Genomic DNA, 23,587 nt, shown 5'->3' with positions numbered 1-23,587 from the left:
ACAGAGTGCAGAATACAGTGTTACAGCCACAGAGAAGGAACAGGGAGAGAGAACAAAATTAACATTTGAGAGGTCTGTTCAAAAGTCTGAAACTGATTGTGCATGTATTCAAACTTTTGTATCTTCTGCCCAAAGGAAGAGGGTGGAAGAAAGTATAAATGGGGTGGGAGGGGTCTTTGATTATGTTGGCTGCTTTCCCCAGGCAGCAAGAAGTATAGATGGAGTCAATGAATGGAAGGCTGGTTTGAGTGATGGACTGAGCTGTGTTCACTACTCTGTGTAGTTTCTTGAGGTCTTGGGCAGAGCAGTTGCCGTACCAAGGTGTAATGCATCCAGATAGGATGCTTTCTATGGTGCAGCTATGAAAATTGATAAGAATCACTGCCGACATGCTGAATTTCCTTAGCTTCCCGAGGAAGTAGAGGCGTTGCTGTGCCGACATGGGTGGACCAGGGCAGATTGTCAGTGATCATCATTCCCAGGAACTTGATGTTCTCGACCACCTCTGCCTCAGCACCATTGATGCAGACAGGGGCATGCCATCCATTCTGCTTCCTGAAATCAATGACCAGCTCCTTCGTTTTGCTGACGTCGATGGAGAGATTGTTGTCTTTACATCCTGCCGCTGAGCACTCAATCTTTTTCCTGTACTGTGCCTCGTTGCTGTTTGAGATCCGACCTACAACGGTGGTACTGGGGTGTGGAGCTACTAATCCCAACTGGTGCTCCATTACGGCACTGAGCTGCTGTCTTTTGTATCAGATATTGAACCCAAGGCCTTTCCCATCCTCAAAGTGAGGCAAGAGAATCCACAGTTCCATCTTGATAGATCTTCCCTGACCAAGATCTATTCCTCCAGCAGTGCTTGAAAAACAGATTAGCCAGTCATTGCTGCTTGTTAGGATCGTGTGGTGCACACTCTTTTGTTCTCTTCATATTTTCTTGGGTTGTGGACACCAATGGAAAAGCCACAATTAGTTACCCATCCTTAATTGCCATTTGCGTGCAGTGACTTGCTAGGCCAAAAGAGTTAAATCTTGCATTGTATTGCTGTGGGTGTGGAGTCATGTGGGGGTGAATTTCCTTCCCTATAATGAAACAGATGCTTTTATTTTATAACAACACCTAACAATTGTCATAGTGTTATGGGCCAGGCCAGACCCCTTTGAAAGATTTCAAGGAGGTAGCCCAGGCCTAACTTTTCTAATCATTTTGAGCAGGTGAAACACAGATAATCCAGGAGTGATGCAGATAATCAAAATTTTCTCAGTTTTAAATAAAACGGAATTTATTTACAGAGTACAGAATGAAACACAAGCAAAAGAGTACAGAATACAGAATAACTTAACCTATCCGAAAACCCAACATATTATCCCAACTTAATGATGCTGTTCCAAATTCCTGCAACAATCTCCATAAACACTCCTTAGCACAAAAAGTAAAATCAAACACAGGGGTAAATGTAGGGGTGGGTGGGTGGGTTGATCTTCAGAGGGTTGGTGTGGACTTGTTGGGCCAAAGGGCCTGTTTCCACACTGTAAGTAACCTAATCTAATCTTACAGGAGAGAGAGAGAGAAAGATGGCAGAGCAATTCAGCATGGACAACATTCTTCCATGTAGCTATTTATTTTGGATTCCCAGCTAACAACTGACCAGTAGCTCCGAACAGCCAGACTGCTCAAACCAAGCCAAACCAGAGAAAGCTGAGCTCCGAGAACTGGCCACTCCCCTTTCATTGTACAAGTGTTTTCTTTTTAACTTGAAAGCCTTTCACCTGAGGCAGTATCTGTTAGCTATAATCAGATTGGTCCTAAAACACATCCAAACCAGATATCTCGGAACCTCTGCATTTACCACCACTCTGAAAAGAAAGACAATCACAACATAACCTTGTTAAAGGAGCAGCATCATCACAATAGTCACACCATAAATCTATTATGGTCCAACAGATTTATTTGGAGGTACAAGCTTTCAGAGCGCTGCTCCTTCATCAGGTAGCTGCAAATCAATGTACTCCAAATCCTAACTATTTGTGAAGAAAGTTCCTTTTGCAAGTCACTTTGCCAATCTGTTTTTTCTCAATTCCTCAGGAGGTAGGAGATTTTTTAAAAATTGTTCCCAACCCAGTGATTTTTCACCCACCCAACCTTGTACACCTGGAGCAACAGCATGCATTATTGTATCACAGATACAGTGATTCAGCACAGTCACCTAGAATCATAGAATCCCTACAGTGTGGAATCAGGCCATTCATTCCATCAAGTCCACACCGACCCTCTGAACAGCTTCCCATTCAGACCTATAAAACGACACCTTATGCCTGTAACCCTGCATTTGCCATGGCTAATCCACCTAACCTGTACATCCCTGGATACTGAGGGCCAATCCACCCAACATGCACATATTTGGACTGTTGGAGTAGACTGGAGCACCTGGAGGAAACCCACACTGACACAAGAGAAAACTAGGGAGCATATTTTTAAAGTGAAAGGAGATAAATTTAAAAAAGGACACGTGGGACAACTTTTTTCAGAGTGTGGCTCATGTGTGGAATGAACTGCCAGAGGAAGGTACACCTGGCTGATGGACGTACAGTTACAGCATTTAAAAGACATTTGGATAAGTACGTGAACTGGAAAGATTTGGAGGGATATGGGCTGAATGTATGCAAGTTGGACTAGTTTAGTTTGGGAAAATGGATGGTGTAGACCAGTTAGACTGAAGGTTCTCTTTCCATGCTGTATGACTCCAAGACTCCATGACTGCACCAAGATATTATGTTACACAAGATTCACATGGTTATTGAATCCTCAGTTCACTAGCACATGAATCTACACACTGATCAGGACAGTGAATGTTAATTTTGGAATTTTTTTTATAATAATGAAATTTACAGCATTAGCCTATATACAGCCATACATAGGTGTTGGGGGTAAAATTTGGTCTTTGGAAAACGGGGAGTGTTGCATTGTAACTCACAGTCGGCACTTAGTCACAGACTAATGCAACCCAGAAACAGACTCTTTCATCCAACACATTCGTGCTACCAAGCATCACAATCTGACCTATTCCCATTCCCCAGCATTTGGCCCATATCCCTCTAAAGGTATAGGGAATGTTGGATGACTAAAGAAATTGAGAGTTTGGTTAAAAAAAGAAGGAAGCATTTGTAAGATATAGACAGGATAGATCGAGTGAATCCTTAGAAGAGTATAAAGGAAGTAGGAGTATACTTAAGGGGGAATTCAGGAAGGCAAAAAGGGACATGAGATACTTTAGCAAATAGAGTTAAGGAGAATCCAAGAGTTTTTACAAATGCATTAAGGACAAAAGAGTAACTAGAGAGAGAATAGGGCCCCTCAAAGATCAGCAAGGCAGCCCTTGTGTGGAGCTGCAGAAAATGGGGGAGATACTACGTGAGTATTTTGCATCAGTATTTACTGTGGAAGAGGATATGGAAGATATAGACTCTAGGGAAATAGATGGTGACATCTTGCAGAATGTCCATATTACAGAAAAGGAAGTGCTGTATGTCTTGAAATGGGTAAAGATGGATTAATCCCCAGGACCTGATCAGGTGTACCCTAGAACTCTGTGGGAACCTAGAGAGTGATTGCTGGGACTCTTCCTGAGATATTTGTATCATCGATTGGCACAGGTGGAGTACCGGAAGACTGGAGGTTGCTAATGTGATGCCACTGTTTAAGAAGGGTGGTAAAGACAAGCCAGGGAACTATAGACCGGTGAGCCTGACATCAGTGGTGGGCAAGTTGTTGAAGGGAATCCTGAGGATCAGGATGTACATATATTTGGAAAGGCAAGGACTGTTTAGGGATAGTCAACATGTCTTTGTGCGTGGGAAATCATGTCTCACAAACTTGATTGAGTTTTTTGAGGAAGTAACAAAGAGGATTGATGAGGGCAGAGTGGTAGATGTGATCTATGTGGACTTCAGTAAGGCATTTGATAAGGTTCCCCATGGGAGAATGATTAGCAAGGTTACATCTCACGGAATACAAGGAGATCTAACCATTTGGATACAGAACTGGCTCAAAGGTAGAAGACAGAGGGTGGAAGTGGAGGGTTGTGACCAGTGGAGTGCCACAAGGATCGGTGCTGGGTCCTCTACTTTTTGTCATTTACATAAATGATTTGGATGTGAGCATATGAGGTACAGTTAGTAAGTTTGCAAATAACACAAAAATTGAAGGTGTAGTGGACAGCGAAGAGGGTTACCTCAGATTACAACAGAATCTTGACCAGATGGGCCAATGGGCTGAGAAGTGGCAGGTGGAGCTTAATTCAGATAAATGCAAGTTGCTGCAATTTGGGAAAGCAAATCTTAGCAGGACTTATAAACTTAATGGTAAGGTCCTAGGGAGTGTTGCTGCACAAGGAAACCTTGGAATGCAGGTTCATAGCTCCTTGAACGTGGAGTCGCAGGTGAATAGGATAGTGAAGAAGGCATTTGGTATGCTTTCCTTTATTGGTCAGAGTATTGAGTATAGGAGTTGGGAGGTCATGTTGTGGCTGTACAAGACATTGGTTAGGCCACTGTTGGAATATTGCGTGCAGTTTTGGTCTTCTTCCTATCGGAAAGATGTTGTGAAACTTAAAAGGATTCAGAAAAGATTTACAAGGATGCTGCCAGGGTTGGAGGATTTGAGCTATAGGGAGAGACTGAACAAGCTGGGGCTGTTTTCCCTGGAGTGTCGGAGGCTGAGGGGTCACCTTATAGAGGTTTACAAAATTATGAGGGGCATGGATAGGGTAAATAGGCAAAGTCTTTTCCCTGGGGTCGGGGAGTCCAGAACTAGAAGGCATGTGTTTAGGGTGAGAGGAGAAAGATATAAAAGAGACCTACAGGGCAACTTTTTCACACAGAGGGTGAAACGTGTATGGAATGAGCTGCCAGAGGAAGTGGTGGAGGTTGGTACAATTGCAACATTTAAGAAGCATTTGGATGGGTATATGAATAGGAAGGGTTTGGAGGGATATGGGCCGGGTGCTGGCAGGTTGGACTAGATTAGGTTGGGATATCTGGTCGGAACGGACAAGTTGGACCGAAGGGTCTGTTTCCATGCTGTACATCTCTATGACTCTATGACTCTCTGTGGCTTGAGGGAATAAATATCACGTTTCATCTTACATCACGATCAACTGAAGCATGATACACTGCTAGATGCAAGCCACCTTGCAAAATTTAAGTTTGGTCCAGAGAATGATACACCTGGGAATGTAATGTTTTTAATTATAGTTAGTCATCATAAATGTCTGTGGAACTCTTCAATGCCACAATATTGGTGCCTAGTTTCTGACATCATCAGAGATAACATAAGCGTTGCTACATTAAATAAAATACCATGCGAGAGCCAAGGTCATATCAGATAACAGTGACCATGAAAATATCATTGTCACTGATTAATCACTAGCCAATGAACAAATAAAGAACCTAGGATCTGTAATCATTAGATTTCACTAATAAATCCAAAGGGGTCACTTTCTAGATCTGCACTTATCCCCTTCCCTATACATTGCGAATGGGGACATTGATGGAGCCTTGTTTAATTCGTGACTAGATGCAGCAGGACTTCAGAGCTGACAGCTGACCCACTTAGCACGTGATTTCTTAGCCATGTCAATTGATAAATGTAGGAAAGTTAAGACAAAAGGAATGCTTGCATTTATGTAGTGCCTTTCTCAGCCTTAGAGCATCTCAAAGCATTTCATAGCCGAACTGCTTGAGGTAGTAAATGCGGCAACCAATTTCTCTACAGCAGGGCCCCTCAGAAAAAAAATAGTGCAGTCTTGACTGTGCAATCTGTTCCTGTTATGATTGCTAATGTATAATTATTGGTCAGGGTACTGGAGAAAACCGATATCAGTCTCCGTCAACATAGTGACTGGGACAGGGCAGACGGAGCTGGGCTAACATTCCATCCCAAAATGAACAATTAAAAGCATTGTCATTTTCAACATTAAAGCTGCATAAAAAAGAATGTGAAAGTATAGTCACAGTAAAACAGGAATTGACACTTCCAATTCAAAGTTGACAAATCGAACGAACAGTTAGACGGTACGGGTCTTGAGGCGGTTGCATGCAGCTGTGGGAGCAAGAGACAACTTTTGGCAGAAACTCTCTTTATTAATGAATTATTAAAGAGGGAGTCATAACTATTTGACTACATTTTAAAGTAATCATTGCTGCATTACTGTGTAACATTGTCGTACTCCTCAGTGAAACTAATTACTTGTCAAAGGCAGCCCATTACTCTGGATAGTCCCCAGACCATTGCCCACTCCCCAACTGCATCATCTAATATTGAGCGACCACTCAATCCCACATATGACACTGTGCCTGTAATGAGATTTTCATCTCACATTAGCCTATATGCATCTTGCAGAATGCCAGTATTTCATTTAGAATTCTTTGTTCTTTTGCATTTTCTAACGGGCATGGTAAGCAAACTCTCTCAGAGAGAAAAGACCAACGGGTGAAGATCCAAATGTTTAAACTTTTGCGGGGTAGAATTTCCACTTTGTTTGTGATCAACAGGCTGGATGCAATAGCATTTGAAATTGCCCTCAATCAGGAAAGTGAAGTAACTGTAGAGTAAAAAGTGAGGTCTGCAGATGCTGGAGATCAGAGCTGAAAATGTGTTGCTGGTTAAAGCGCAGCAGGTCAGGCAGCATCCAAGGAACAGGAAATTCGACGTTTCGGGCATAAGCCCTTCATCAGGATTCCTGATGAAGGGCTTATGCCCAAAATGTCGAATTTCCTGTTCCTTGGATGCTGCCTGACCTGCTGCGCTTTAACCAGCAACACATTTTCAGCAAAGTGAAGTAACTGTCCACGTTTCTTCCCAAACTCACTTCCATCATGACAAATCTAAAACCTGGCAGCATAAGTGAATCAAACTATTTATTGTGCTCTCTTTATGTTGCAAGATGTGGTAGCACTGTGGCTCAGTGGTTAGCACTGCTGTCACACAAAGCTAGGGACCTGGGTTCAATTCCACCCTTGGGCACCTGTCTGTGTGGAGGTGGCACATCCTCCCTGCATCTGGGCAGGTTTCCTCCCACAGTCTGGTTAGGTAGATTGGCCATGCTAAATTGCCTAGGGATGTGTAGGTGAGATAGAGTAGATGTGGGAAATGTATGGGTAGGGGGTGATGGTGTTTGGATAGTCAGTGTGAACTTGATGGGCTGAATAGCCTGCTTCCATTCTATGAAAAATTATCATTGATCTATTTAAGAGTTGTGAGTTTTAACACAGCTCAAAATTAACATCTCAAAAGCATATCACCACCAAATTTTAAATCATTTACAATGACCTAGATATAAATTCATAATTGTTCCATCTCCTAGTTCATTTGTCTACGTTCATTTGGAATTTTTAGAAGGTAAATATTTTAAAATGTGTAAGCACATTTTAGAAGGTGCTTCTAATGGCTGTGAATATACAAAAATGAGTACAAGCACGGCTGAGAAAAGACATATTTTGCTAAAACTTTTGACATTACACTCAAGGAGTACCTATAAAAGGACAACTGTCTGAAGAAGTTAGGAATATTGCAGCAAGTAACTCACCTCCTGACTCCCCAGGTTCTGTCAACCATCTATTAAGCACAAGTCAGGACTGTGTTGGAATACTCTTCATTGATTGGATAGGTACAGCTCGAACAGCACTCAGAGAGCTTGATACTCCCAGAATAAATCAGTCTGTTTGATTGTAATCGCATCCACAGGCACTTCCTCCACCATCAATGTCCAGTAGTAGTAATGTGTACTATTAACAAGATGCACTGCAGAATTCACCAAGTCTCCCTGGACTGCACCATCCAAACCCACAACCACTTCCATCTAGAAGGATAAGGGCAGCAGATACATAGGAACACCGGTAAGTTCCCCTTTGAGCCACTTACCATCCTGACTTGTACATAAATCATTGTTCCTTCGCTATCACTGTGTCAAAATCCTGGATTTCCCTCCCTAAGGGAATTGCGATTCAATGTGCAGATGGATTACAGCTCAAGAAAACAGCTCATTGACCCAGCACCACTGAAGGAACAGTGGTATATTTCCAAATCAGTGATGAGAATCTTGGAGGGGAACCTCCAGGTGGCGGTATTCCCATTTAGCTGCTATCCTTACCCTTCTAGATAGTAGCAGTCATGGGTTTGGGAAGAGCTGACTAAGGAACCTTCGTGAATTTCTGTGATGTATCTTTTTCTCTCCTGTTGGAGATGGACTTTGCCTGGCAGTTGTGTGATATGAATGTTACTTGCCACATGTGGACACAAGCCTAGATGTTGCTACATCATGACATGGTCACCTTCAGTATCTGACATATCACCAATGGTACTGAACATTGTGAAATCATCAACAAGTACTCCCCTCCTGACCTTATGATGGAGCTAAAGTAATTGATAAAACAGATGAAGATGGTTGGACAATAGACAATAGACAATAGGTGCAGGAGTAGGCCATTCTGCCCTTCGAGCCTGCATCACCATTCAATATGATCATGGCTGATCATCCTTAATTAGTATCCTGTTCATGCCTTATCTCCATAGCCCTTGATTCCACTATCCTCGAGAGCTCTGTCCAACTCTTTCTTAAATGAATCCAGAGACTGGCCTCCACTGCCCTCTGGGACAGAGCATTCCACACAGTCACCACTCTCTGGGTGAAGATGTTTCTCCTCATTTCTGTCCTAAATGGTCTACCCCGTATTTTTAAGCTGTGTCCTTTGGTTCGGCACTCACCCATCAGCGGCAACATGTTTCCTGCCTCCAGAATGTCCAATCCTTTAATAATCTTATATGTCTCAATCAGATCCCCTCTCAGTCTTCTAAACTCAAGGGTATACAAGCCCAGTCGCTCCAGTCTTTCAGCGTAAGGTAGTCCCGCCATTCCAGGAATTGACCTCGTGAACCTATGCTGCACTCCCTCAATAGGCAAAATGACTTTCCTCAAATTTGGAGACAAGAACTGCACACAATACTCCAGGTGTGGTCTCACCAGGGCCCTGTACAGCTGCAGAAGAACCTCTTTGCTTCTATACTCAATCCCTCTTGTTATGAAGGCCAGCGTGCTATTAGCCTTCTTCACTACCTACTGTACCTGCATGCTTACCTTCATTGACTGGTGTACAAAAACACACAGATCTCTCTGTACTGCCCCTTTACCTAAATTGATTCCATTTAGGTAGTAATCTGGACAAAAGACATGCCCTGACAAACGTCTGTGGGCCTCTTCAGGAACTGGAATGACTGACTTCCAACAACCATAGCCATTTTTCTTTGTGCCAGTAGAGATTTTTTCCCCTGATTCCCATTGAATCCAATTTTGATAGAGCATTTTAATGCTGCACTCTGTCAAATGTGACCTCGATGTAAGGACAGTCACTCTCACCTCCCTTCTGGAATTCAGCTCTCTTGTCCATGTTTGAACCAAGGCTGTAATGAAGTCAGGAATTGAGTGACCCTGGTGGAATCCAAACTGGGTGTCACTGAGCAGGTTATTGTTGAGCAGATGCTGCTTGATAGCACTGTTAATGACACCTTCCATCACGTTACTGATGATCGAGAGTGGTCGAGAGTGTGGTGCTGGAAAGGCACAGCAGGTCAGGCAGCATCCAAGAAGCAGGAGAATAAGCCCTTCATCACGAATCCTGAGGATGCTGCCTGACCTGCTGTGCTTTCCCAGCACCACACTCTCGACTCTGATCTTCAGCATCTGCAGTCCTCACTTTCTCCTGATGATCGAGAATCGACTGATGGGGTAGAAATTAGTTAGGTACTTCTGTCCTGTTTTTTGTAGACAGTAGTAGAATCATACAGCATGGAAACAGACCCTTCAGTCCAACTCATCCATGCCGAGCAGGTATCCTAATGTGAAATAGTCCCAGTTGTCTGGATTTGGTCCATATTCCACCAAACCTTTCTTATTCATGTATCTGTGCAAATGTCTTTTAAACAGGACTAACAGGACGAGACAGGGTAGATGCAGGGAGGATGCTCCTGATGGTGGGTGTGTCCAGAACCTGGGGTCACATTCTGTGGACCATGTAGGATGGGGATGAGGAGACAGTTCTTCACCCAAAGAGTGGGTGAGCCTGTGGGATTCATTGCCACAGGAAGGAGTTGATGTCAAAACATTGAATGTGTTTAAGAGGCAGCTAGATATAGCATTTGGGGTGAATGGGAATCAAAGGTTATGGGGAGAAAGCAGGATTAGGCTGTTGAGTTGGGCAATCAGCCATAATCGTGATGAATGGCAGAGCAGGCTCGAAGGGCCGAAGAGCCCCTTCCTACTCCTGTCTTCTATGTTTCAATGTTTCTATGTTAAACATTGTACCTGCCTCTACCGCTTCCCCGGCAGCTCACTCCATTGATGCATCCCAGCCTCTGCAAGGATTCCGGGAGGCAACGAAGCTTCCTCATTGTTTATTAGTGCTGTGGTTTGGGCACTTTCACGCTGCCTGGGTTTCCTTCGAGAGTATAGTGCTCGGTTTCTGTGCGCACCATTGGTCCAAACTCCCCTCTGAGATTGGTTTCTCATTCTTCTGAACACTGGATGGATTTTGTTTTACTCAGTAAAAAGTTTACTATGGTTCATTTTGAGGACTTAGTTTTCTACAAACCAAATAAAGTTATGCTACTTCCCTTTGAACTGCTTTCTCCTGTCTGCTGCAAAAGTGAGTGAGAGTGTGTGAGAGAGAGAGAGAGAGAGAGAAATAACAGTGGAGAGTGACAAAGAGAGAGAGAGAGAGATTGTTGAACCTAGCCAATGGATCACATTTATCCATTTTGCAGATATAAAATGTACACCTAAATATCCAAAAGGGAATCTCTGCATACCTTTTCCAGCAAATGGGACAGTGGGATGTATTACATTTCTTGTGGGGACAAGATTGAGGTTCAAAGGAAAGTTTGTTTCATTCGGTATTTGTGAAATGAAAAGCAGGGTTTTGAAGTCTGAATTAAGTTTTCTGAAACACAGTAGCACTCTGAGCATTGTTTGTACCTACTTGGGCAACTCTATCCCACTAGCCACCCTGCAGCATCCCCCTCCCTCGCCCCCCCCAGCCTCTCTCACCAAGGATTTAACTATCAATTATAAACAAAATGCTTTCAAAGTGCACAACAATTCTCTCATCCTTGTGCCACTTAAGTGCCTGACTGCTAAATATATAATTGTGCCTCCCACCCAGTTAGTTTATTGAAGAAAATATCATCTTTGGTAATCTGAAGGATTCACTTTAGCATGTGGAGATCCCATAATGTGTGAGCCTTACATCTGACTATGAGTGGAATAGCAGTATCATAGCCAGACCATATCTTCCACCTGATTGTCCAAGTATAGTCACAGGTTAATACCACTAGATATCATCTAGGCTTCCTGGTGGGTAACACAACCAGTACAGGATGAGACCATTAACAACAACGACTTGCATTTGTGCAGCATCAGCATTACAGTAAAACATCCCAAAACGCTTATCATTCAGTTCATCATCTCTTTTACCAACTTTACGATTCATATTTTTAATCCTTCCAGGATTGTACTGGAAGGTTTAGGAATTGAAGATGAAGCGTGGAGGTTCAGCAGTATTTGGTGAGGAAAGGTCAGGATTACATCCAGTCAGAGATGATGATGCTCTCTTGATCACCTTCACAAATTTCAACCTCCATGAACTACAGTTCATCTAAATCTTTGCTGCCTTTATCCTAACTCTCACCTCATCCAGTTCACCCTCAGCCCTGTGCTCACTGTGACGTTGCCTCTTAATTCAGCAATTCCTCAGTCTTAAAATTCTCACCCTTGTATTCAAATCCCTCTTGGGCCGAGTTAATTCCCGTGAATTCTTTTATTCATTCACAGGATGAGGGCGTTTTCGGCAAAGGCTGGTATTTATTGCCCATCCCAAATTGCCCAGAGGGCAGTTAAGAGTCAACCACATTGCCATGGGTCTGGAGTCACATGTGGGCCAGACCAGATCAGGATGGCAGTTTCCACTAAAGGCCATTTGTGAATTTTCCCGACAACCGACAACAAATTCATGGTCATGATTAAGCTCTTAATTTCAGATATTTATTGAATTGAAATTCTCCAGAACATTGCCTGGGGCTCTGAATTAACAGTCTGAAATAATGCCATTGCCACACCACCACCCCTCCTCCCCCACACCCCACCACCCCAATCTCTTTTTAGCTCTGTAACTTCCCCCAGACTAAACTATCTGAGAGGGAAGGATGCAGAAGAGATGACCTGGGGGGGGGTGCAGTGTTGAAGGGTGTTTGCCTGAAACATCGACTCTCCTGCTCCTCAGATGCTGCGTGACCTGCTGTGCTTTTCCAGCACCACACTCTCATTTCTAAACTATCTGAGAACTCAGCATTCCTCCAGTTCTAGCCTCTTCCATGAACCAGGATTGACAAACATGCCTTGAAACTCTGAAATCCTCCTCTAAGCCTCTCCACCTCTTTGCCTTTCTCTCTCCTCCATTTAGTCTCTCCTCTTACATTAAAAACAGTCATAAAACATTATCCCTTTGATCAAGCATTTTGTCATGTCTCCTAATTGCTCTGTTTGTGAGGTTATCTTTCATAATGATCCTTTTGATGTGCCTTAGAATTTGCTTTGCTCAGGTTTAGTAGGGAGTTTCAGAACGTGGATCCCAAACACTACAGTGAAGCACTGCAAGTTGGCTACGATGCACGAGAATTGACAGCAGATAAAAGTTTTGTCTGATCATCAGGAAAGTTATGTTCCAAACTGGGTTTAGTCAATTAAGAAAATGTTCAATAATAATGCCTGCAGAACCCTAAGGAATAAGATGCTTTTTTTTTGCTGGATTAATTTATAATGATGAGTGCCTTCAAATTACAGATTCATTAGATATCCTAGTCTTCAGGGGGAAGGCTGCTTTATGCAGTGATGTGAATAGATTTGAGTTTTGTGATACTTCTTGTCCCGTTGCGAACCAGATTGAAGAATGCACAGCTACAAGGGGAACCGATCAGTTTTATAGACAGCTACAGTCGATACCTTGTAGCTTAGGAAAAATAAATAGACAGCTTTTTGCCTCGAATCTGAATCCCTGTCACACTTATCCGCCCCATTCTTTTCCAGTTTCTGTTTTTCAAATCCTCAATGTAGCCATTAATGTCAATATGGATTCTATATTAAGCAATAACCCTGGAAATGAATTTCCTTGCCTCGCAACTCCCTGTGTGAAAAGGTTTTACTTATTTTTGGTTCTAAACCTCTTACTCTTGATCTTGTATTATTCAAACCTTCCCAACAGTTGAAGTTGATTGCTCACTCTCTGTTCCTACACTCATTGCAAACAATACTATCACAATTTTCTGGGTCGTTCTGATGAAAAAGAATTCTCTGTCAAAATATGAATGGAAAATCTAAGGTAAACGTCAGGAAGCGTTCCTTTATATTGAGTGAAAGTGAGGACTGCAGGTGCTGGAGATCAGAGTTGTGAGTGTGCTGCTGGAAAAGCACAGCATATCCTGCAGCATCCGAGGAGCAGGAGAATGCTGCCAGACCTACTGTGCTCTCGACTTCCTTTATCCTGAGTGTGATTAACAGATAAATGTGCAAAGTGATTGCTTAAGTAATGATCAGTAGGATTAAAGCATGAAGGCAGGTGGAATACACTGACCTTGTATTCCCTTGGGCATGAGAGTTTAAGAAGTGACCTCGTTGAGATTTTTTTAAAAATTCCTTTATGGTGAGCAATGTGGGCCATTTGTTGTCAATGCATCATTGCATTAGAGAATAGCTGGTAGAGACCTGCTATTGTGATTCCCTGCAGTCAACAGGCGGGGTGAGGAAGGAATAACTACATTTGTCTGGAAGGTAGAACCTGCAATTTTGACCCAAGGGTGGTGAATGGATAGCAATAAATTTCCAAGTCAGTTTGATGTTTCACTTGGAGGTGAACGTGCAGGCAGTGATATTCCCATATATCTCCTGCCTTTATCATTCTAGGTTTAATGTGATTAAATTTTATGATTGTCACATGCACCAAGATACAGTTACAAGTATTGTTTTGCATACTATCCAGACAAATCATAACCTTACATAAGTACATCAGGGTAATAGAACAGAATGCAGTACATAGTGTTATAGCCACAGAGAATGTACAGAGAAAGATTAACTTTAATATATTCCAGTTCTATTCATGAGTCTGCTAACAACAGGGCAGAAGCTGTTCTTGAATCTGTTGGTATATGTTGTCAAACTTTTGTATCTTCTGCCCAATGGAAGAGGGTGGAAGAGGGTGTATAGCCGGGGTGGGAGGGGTCTTTGACAATGTTGGCTGCTTTCCCGAGGCAGCAGGAAGCCAATGGATGGAAGGCTGGTTTATGCGATGGACTGGGCTGTGTTCACAACTCTCTGTAATTTCATGTGGTCTTGGGCAGAGCAGTTCCTGTACCAAGCTGAGATGCATCTGGATAGGATGCTTTGTATGGTGCATATATAAAGATTATTAAGTCATTATAGACACACTGAATTTTCTTCACTTTCTGAGGAAGTAGAGACATTGGTGTGCTTTCTTGACTGTAGCGTTGCCCAGGATGGATCAGAATAGATCGTTGGTGATATTTACTGCTAGGAACTTGAAGCTCTCAACCACCTCAACCTTAGAACCATTGATTCAGACAGGAGCATGTCCTCCACTCCGCATCCTGAAGTCAATGCCCAGCTCCTTCATTCTGCTGACATTGAGGGAAAGATTGGTGTGGTAGTGGACCTGAGTATGGAGGGAGCCTTGGCAAGTTGTTGCAAATTCCCAACCTCTGATTTTTTCTTGCGTTTAAATGATTGGTCCAATTGAGTTTAAGATGATTAAAGGAGTTGACGGAGCTGAGAACGAGGGAGAAATTTAGGGTTGGGTTATTCAGATAGATGTGAGGAAGCACTTCTTCACATATAGGATAGCAGATATTTGGAACAATATCCACCAAAAAGCAGTTCAGGCTGGATGGCAATTGAAAAGTCGCAAATTAAGATTAATAAATTTTTATTTGGCAAGAAAATAAACACTTAGAGAACAAAGGTGATCAGACATGTTGAATTACAGATCAGCCATGGATATAGTTCAAGAGGATGCATGGTCAACACTTGCCCATTGTTGCTATGAGAGGTGGTAGCTTTGTAGTATTACTGCTGAACTGTTAACCCAAAGCATGGGTAATATTCTAGGGACCCAGGTTCAAACTTTGCCAAGGAAGATATTGAAATTTGATTTCAATTTTCAAAAATCTACTATTAAGAGTCTAATAGTGAGCACAAAATCATTGAGTAAAAAGTGAGGTCTGCAGATGCTGGAGATCAGAGCTGAAAATGTGTTGCTGGTTAAAGCACAGCAGGTTAGGCAGCATCCAAGGAACAGGAAATTCGACAGTTCGGGCCACACATTTTCAGCACATAATCATTGTCAGTTGGGTCTGCTGCAGATGGAGGGAGAAGTAGGCATTGAAATGCTATAGTTATAGGGGGGTAAAAAGTGAGGTCTGCAGATGCTGGAGATCAGAGCTGAAAATGTGTTGCTGGTTAAAGTACAGCAGGTTAGGCAGCATCCAAGGAACAGGAAATTCGACGTTTCGGGCCAGAGCCCTTCATCAGGAATAGTTATAGGGGTTCAATCATAAAGGGAATAGATAGGTGCTTCTGTATCTGCTAGTGAGAGCCCAGGATGGTGTGTTGCCTCTCTGGTGCTAGTGTCCTGGATGCATTGGAGCGGTTGCTAGACATTCTGGAGGAGGAGGGGGAACTGCCAGCGGTCATGATACACATTGGTATAATGACATTGGTTGAAAAAAAGGGATGAGATCCTAAAAGCAGAATATAGAGAACTAGCAAGAAAGTAGAAATGTAGGTCCTGGATGTAGGTTTGCTCGCTGATCTGGAAGGTTCATTTCCAGATGTTTCATCACCCTACTAGGTAACATCTTCAGATTGCCTCTGGCGAAGCACTGCCTTCTATTTATGTGTTTCTTTGGGTTGGTGATATCATTTCCTGTGGTGATATCATGTAGGCCCTCAAAGGTAGTTATCTTAGGCTTACTACCAGTGCCATGAGCTAGTCACAGTAGAAACAACATGATATATAGGATAAAGGATGAGTCATTATCATTTAGAATAGGAAGGAAATCTAACAACAACTGAACAACCAGGAACACTATAGGCAACTACCAGCCGATACAACCAAAGGACACACCCGTGAACTGAACAGATTGATCAAGGCTTTTGATCCAATCCTTCAGGGTATTCTATGAAGTCTCATCCCATGTACTTCTCACACAGGGGACTTCTATTGCCTTCCAAAGATACATAAAGCCAACACCCCTGGTCATCCCATTGTGTCGGGCAATGGGTCTCTGTGAGAGAACCTGCATGGTTATGTCAAGGACATCTTGAAACCCATTGTACAAGTGACCCCCAACTTCAGTCATGACACTGCAGATTTCTTACAGAATCTCAGCACCCCCAGTCTAGTCGAACTGGAAACATTCCTTGTCACAGTAGATGTTTTGGCACTCTACACCAGCATCCCCCATGATGATGGCATCACTGCAACAGCCTCAGTACTCGACATCAACAACTACCAATCTCCAAGCACCGTCCTACAACTCATCTGCTTCATCCTCAACCACGTTTTCAGCTTTGACAACCAGTTCTCCATCCAGTCACATGGAAAAGCCATGGGGACCAAATTTGCTCCCAATATGCCAACATTTTCATGCTCAAGTTTGAACAAGACCTCTTTGCTGCACAGGACCTCCAACCAACACTATACACCTGACAACATTTTCTTCCTCTAGGCCCATGTTGAGGAGTCACTGAAACAAGTGGACAGTGATATCAATGAGTTTCATCCCACCATCAGACTCACCATGGATTGCTGTTTAGTATCAGTCTCATTCTTGGATACTGCCATCTCCATCAAGGATGGGAACCTCAGTATCTCACTCTACCGCAAACCCACAGATAACCTCACGATGCCGCACTTCTCTAGCTTCCACTCGAACAGCCATCCCCTACGGACAAGCCCTACACATACACAGGATCTATTCAGATGAGGAGGAGCATGCTGAACGATGCCCTCATTAGAACAAAGTTAAAAATCACACAACACCAGGTTATAGTCCAACAGGATTAATTGGAAGCACACTAGCTTTCGGAGCGACGCTCCTTCATCAGGTGATAGTGGAGGGCTCGATCATAACACAGAATTTATAGCAAAAATTTACAGTGTGATGTAACTGAAATTATACATTGAAAAACATTGATGGTGGGATGAAACTCATTGATATCACTGTCCACTTGTTTCAGTGACTCCTCAACATAGGCCCAGAGGAAGAAAATGTTGTCAGGTGTATAGTGTTGGTTGGAGGTCCTGTGCAGCAAAGAGGTCTTGTTCAAACTTGAGCATGAAAATGTTGGCATATTGGGAGCAAATTTGGTCCCCATGGCTTTTCCATGTGACTGGATGGAGAACTGGTTGTCAAAGCTGAAAACGTGGTTGAGGATGAAGCAGATGAGTTGTAGGACGGTGCTTGGAGATTGGTAGTTGTTGATGTCGAGTACTGAGGCTGTTGCAGTGATGCCATCATCATGGGGGATGCTGGTGTAGAGTGCCAAAACATCTACTGTGACAAGGAATGTTTCCAGTTCGACTAGACTGGGGGTGCTGAGATTCTGTAAGAAATCTGCAGTGTCATGACTGAAGTTGGGGGTCACTTGTACAATGGGTTTCAAGATGTCCTTGACATAACCATGGAATTTGTACTTGCAGAGTTACATTGCACTTTGCTCAAAAACTGCATACATTCATGTAGAACTCTGAGCTCGAAAACTGCAAGAATTTATGTAAAACTCTGTTATCTCACTTTTTAGATTAGAATCAATCTAAACATCAGGTCATAGACAGAGAACACAGGGGGCTAACACCTTCAACATATTGTCTAGCTATCACCATTGTTAACAGCTAACCCGAGAATGCAACTTTTAAAAAAAGGTTTTGTGATTTCCACATGAAAGAAGTGAAACTATCACTGTATTCTAACAGATGAAAGGCTTAACAGACAATCAATTTTTCAATGTATAATTTCAGTTACATCACACTGTAAATTTTTGCTATAAATTCTGTGTTAGGATTGAGTCCTCCACTATCACCTGATGAAGGAGCGTCGCTCCGAAAGCTAGTGTGCTTCCAATTAAACCTGTTGGACTATAACCTGGTGTTGTGTGATTTTTAACATTGTACACCTCAGTTCAACACCGGCATCTCCAAATCATGACTACTATCGACCTCATTAGAACAGAATACGATGCAAGTTCCAATGTGCCGCAATGAGAAACTGTAATGACCTCCTCAGGAGACAGACGCGTGATGCGACCGACAGGGCACCCTTCGTTTGTCCAGTATTTCCTGGGAGCAGAGAAACTATGCCAAGCTCTTCGCTGCCTACAACACATAATCGATGAGGATGAGCACCTCGCCAAGACCTTCCCTACGCCTCCACTTCTCACCTTTAAACAATCGCCAAACCTCAAACGGACCATTTTTTGCAGCAAATTGCCCAGCCTTCAGTACAATATCAACCACAACACAGTATAACCCTGTCATGCCAGCCACTGCAAGACGTGTCAGAGTGTCAACATGAATACAACCATTACACATGGGGACACCATTCATCATGTACACGCAGGTACTCATGTGATTCAGCCAACGTTATGTATCTCATACGCTGCAGGCAAGGATGTCCTGAGCATGGTACATTGGCGAGATCAAGCAGACACTACAACAACGGATGAATGGGCACTACACAACAACCACCAGGGGCGACTGTTCCCTCCCACTTGGGGAACACTTCAGTGATCAGGGACATTTGGCTTTGGATCTTTGGGTGACCGTCCTCCAAGGCAGACTTCAGGATATGTAACAACGCAAAGTGGCCAAGCAGAGGCTGATAGTCAAGTTCAGTATCCAAGGGGATGGCCTCAACCAGGACCTTGGGTTCATGTCACACTACAGGTGACCCCGCTGCACTATACCTCTCTCACACTCACAAACACACACAAGCACACATACACACACACTCTTACATACTCACACACTCACACAGACCCTCTCTCATACACACACTCTCTCAGACACACACACACATATACCCCCCACACTCACACCCACATACACACACACAAACTCCATCACACTCATGCACACATTCTGCCAAACACGCACACACACAGAGACACACACTCTCTCACACGCACATACTCACATGCACTCTTTCTGTCTGTCTGTCTGTCTCTCTCTCTTTCCCTCAGAAACACACATCACACGTCAATGGGGTAAATTTGCATTTGCAGAATTGTATTTGCAGACACATTCTATTTTTGCTCAAAAAGCACACAACTTGCAGGTAGTCAATACAGGCAATCAATCCATATAACATTTTAAAAATTTCTACTTTGGAAATAGAACCAGTCTGACTCAAAATTAGGATACAGACAGACTCTAACCTCACACCTTTAATGCATTGTCTGAGCTGAGATGTCACCTTTTTTAATAAAACCTTAAGTTATCTCGAGAATGTGACTGAAAAAAAGTTCTGGGATTTACATATTAATGAACCGAAACCTGCAACCCTTTCTAAAAGATGAAAGATTTCACAGCAGTCTAGGTTTGTTCAATATATCATTTTAATTGCATGTCACTGATCTTTTGCTATAAATTCTGAGTTATGATCCTGCCCCACTAGTTACCTGAGGAAGAAGCAGCGCTCAAAAAGCCTGTACTTCCAATTAAACCTGTTGGACTATAACCAGGTGTTGTGTGATTTTTAACTTTGTCCACCCCAGTCCAACACTGGCACCTCCACATCATACTTTTGAAAGGTGTCCCACTTGTCAGATGTCTCCTTGCCTGTGAACAGTCCTTTCCAATCAGCTTTTGAAAGATCTTGTCTCATACCATTAAAGTTTGCCTTACTCAAATTAAAGGCATTGAATTTTATGGAAGGGCTATCCTTTCCTGTAACTATGCTAAAACTAACAGAATTATGATCACTAGTCCCAAAGTGTTCCCCTGCTAACACTTCAGTCACTTACCCTGCCCTATTTCCCTAAAGAAGGTCAGGTTTTGCTCTTTTTCTGGTAGGTATGTTTGCATACTGATAAGGAAAATCTTCTTGGACACATTTTTAAAACTTCCCCATCATCTAAGCCTTTAACACTGTGGCAATCCCAAACAATGTTTGATAAATTAAAATCCACTACTAATACAACTCTCTTATACTGACATATATCTGAGATATCTCTTCATGCTTGTTCCTTAATATCCCACTGAAAGATGTTGTGAAACTTGAAAGGGTTCAGAAAACATTTACAAGGATGTTGCCAGGGTTGGAGGATCTGAGCTATAGGGAGAGGCTGAACAGGCTGGGGCTGTTTTCCCTGGAGCATCGGAAGCTGAGGGGTGACCTTATAGAGGTTTACAAAATTATGAGGGGCATGGATAGGATAAATAGGCAAAGTCTTTTCCCTGGGGTTGGGGAGTCCAGAACGAGAGGGCATAGGTTTAGGGTGAGAGAGGAAAGATAAAAAAGAGACCTAAGGGGCAACTTTTTCACACAGAGGGTGGTTCGTGTACGGAATGAGCTGCCAGAGGAAGTGGTGGAGGCTGGTACAATTGCAACATTTAAGAGGCATTTGGATGGGTATATGAATAGGAAGAGTTTGGAGGGATATGGGTCGGGTGCTGGCAGGTGGGACTAGATTGGGTTGGGATATCTTGTCGGTATGGATGGGTTGGACTGAAGGGTCTGTTTCCATGCTGTACATCTCTATGACTCTATGACTATTGGGAGCCCTATAGTAGAAGCCATTTGAGGTGATCATCCCTTTCTTCTAACTTCTACCTGTAGAGTTTCACTGGATTTTTCCTCAGAAATACCTCTCTAATTACAGTAGCAATGTTTTCCTTAATTCAAAAATACCACTCCCCTTCCCCTCTTTCCTTCCTTTCTACCCTTCCTATAGTATCTAACGTTGAGCTACCCATCCTGTCATTTCCTCAGCCAAATTTCTGGAGACATTCCAGTCACATGTTTCCATACATGCCGGGAGTGGATCCACCTTACTTATAAGACCTCTTACATTGAAATAAATGCAGTTTATTTCTTCAGAGTTATCTCATTTTCTGACTTGCTCTTGACTGCCTTTCCTATTCTCACTTTAAACTTCTGCCTGGATGTTGTCCAGATCTTACTGCAGATATAGGGCCTGCTTCAGTATCTAAGTCACAAATGGTGTTGAACAATTGCTGTGCAATCATCAGCGACCATCTGCACCTCTGACCTCGTGATAGATAGAAGGTCGTTGATGAAGTAGCTGAAGATAGTTGACCTAGGACACAACTCTGAGGTATCCCTGCAGACACAGCCTGGAACAAAGATGACTGACTCCAGCAACCACCTTCAAATGTGCCAGGTACAATTCCAACTTGGGCAGAGGGTCTTTCTCCCTCATTCACATTAACTGTTCTTTTGTTAGAGAGCTCCTTGATGCCACACACAGTCAAATGTGACCTTGATACCTCAAGCAGTCACTCTCACCTCACCTCTGTAAATCAGTTCTTTTGTACAAACAAGGTTGTACTGAGCTCAGGAGCTGAGTGGGCCCTGGTGAAACCCAAATTGGGTGTCACTGAGCAAGTTATTGCTGGGGAGGTAATTGGCCAGGTTGGATTTGATCTGCTTTTTGCATACAGGAAGTGCGTGGTCAATTTTTAACATGGTTGGGTAGATGCCAGTGCTGTAACTGTACTGGCAACAGCAAACTCTAGAGTAAAATTCCTCAGTGCTATTGTCAGAATATTACTGCCCTTGCAATACCCATTGTCTTCAACCATTTCTTTATATCATGTGGACTGAAATTACTTGGTTGGAGTCAGGCATCCCTGATGCTGGAGACCTCCAGAAGAAGCTGAGACGGATCATCCAGACAGCAATTCTGGATGTGACTGCTGCAGCCATATCTTATTCATTGATGCACTGGGATCTCCCATTTTTGAGGATGGGGGTGCTTGAGAAATCTCCTCCTCCAGTCAGTTATTTAGCTTTCGACCATCATTCATGACTGGGTGTAGAAGGACTGCAGATCTTAGGCCTGATCCATTGGTTTTGGAATTGCTTAGTTATCAATCGCTTTCTACTCAGACCGTTTGGCACGCAAGGAGTTTGGTTTTCGAGCTTTACCAGTTTGACACTTTATTTCTACTTAACCCTCCGTCAACAACAACAACAACAACAACAACAAATTATTAGTGTGACTAGAGACGGGCAATAAACATTGGCCCCGTCAGCACATCCAATGAATACATTTTAAAAAGGATGTAATATGCCATTCCAAAACACGTTAGAGGAATATAAGCAACTATTTGATCAGATAACCAAAAGCTCAATAAGGTCAGATTTTGAGAGCGTCTCAAAGGAGGAAAAGGAGGTGTAGATGGTTAGAAGAGAAACCTTAGAGCTTGGGGCCGAGGCAAGTGATGGTGTGGACACTACTGGTAGAGCGAATGCCTTGCAGGAAATTCCATGGGCCCCAGTTAGAGAAGCACAAATATCTCAGAGAGTTGTGGTTGTAAAGGAGAGGAGATGGTGAAGGATGAGGCCAACAAGAGATTTAATAGGGTGCAAGATATGAAATCAAGATGTTGATTGATGAAGAGGCATTGTAGTTCATCGAGCCCTCGGGCAACAGATGACCGGGTGATGGTGTAAATTAAATCATAGGCAATAGAGATTTTTGTTGATCTCAAATTTATTGAGATAGGGAGTCCAGTCAGAAGAGCATTCGAATTGTCAAGTCTTTTTCATTTCAAGATGGCGGAGGCAGCAGGGTAGGAGGTGTTCGGGCTCCTGGCTCATCCGTTCCCTCTTGCATGACCATTCCGCACCTTTTTTTTAAGTTTTATTTTTCTTCGTTCAACTTTTGAATAATATTCATGTTTTGTTCTTCCTGTGATGGTGGAGAGAGTTTGCGGGGTGCTGTTGGGCAGTGGATCCGGTCTATAACTCGTGGCCATGGCAGTCCAGGTATTAGCATCTGTTCCGGTGTCAATGAATCATGGTCCGTTCCTCTCTTTCGACGTTTCGGCGGCATTTGCAAAAGCAGCGGAGTGAATGATCCCTCCATCATTGGGAGTTAGGTCAAGTGATTCTCAGAAGTTGAGATGGGCCCACTCCTTGAGAGCTGGGACAGTGTCTAGACTATTGTGGTGGCTGGAGTATCAGCAGTAATGAGGTGGCTTTGGCAGAGGTGACAGTCTGAGTCTGGTCAGCAGTGGAGGGGACTGCTTCAACCTGCTTCCTTCTTGCTGTTGTGACCTCAGGGACAGCTATGTCAGCTGTGAGGGTAAGGAGTGTCCTGTAGCCACTTGTGAAAGCAAGAAGCCGTGGTTGGAACAAAAAGTGAAATTTGTCTTAACTTTGCATTTTTAAAAAAATAATTTATGTAATTAACTGGGCACTGGATTAATTATGGTGA

The sequence above is a fragment of the Hemiscyllium ocellatum genome, chromosome 1 (assembly GCF_020745735.1).
Source record: "Hemiscyllium ocellatum isolate sHemOce1 chromosome 1, sHemOce1.pat.X.cur, whole genome shotgun sequence".
Classification (NCBI taxonomy): domain Eukaryota; kingdom Metazoa; phylum Chordata; class Chondrichthyes; order Orectolobiformes; family Hemiscylliidae; genus Hemiscyllium; species Hemiscyllium ocellatum.
The sequence above is the reverse complement of the archived record's forward strand: the minus strand, read 5'-3'. Positions refer to the sequence as shown.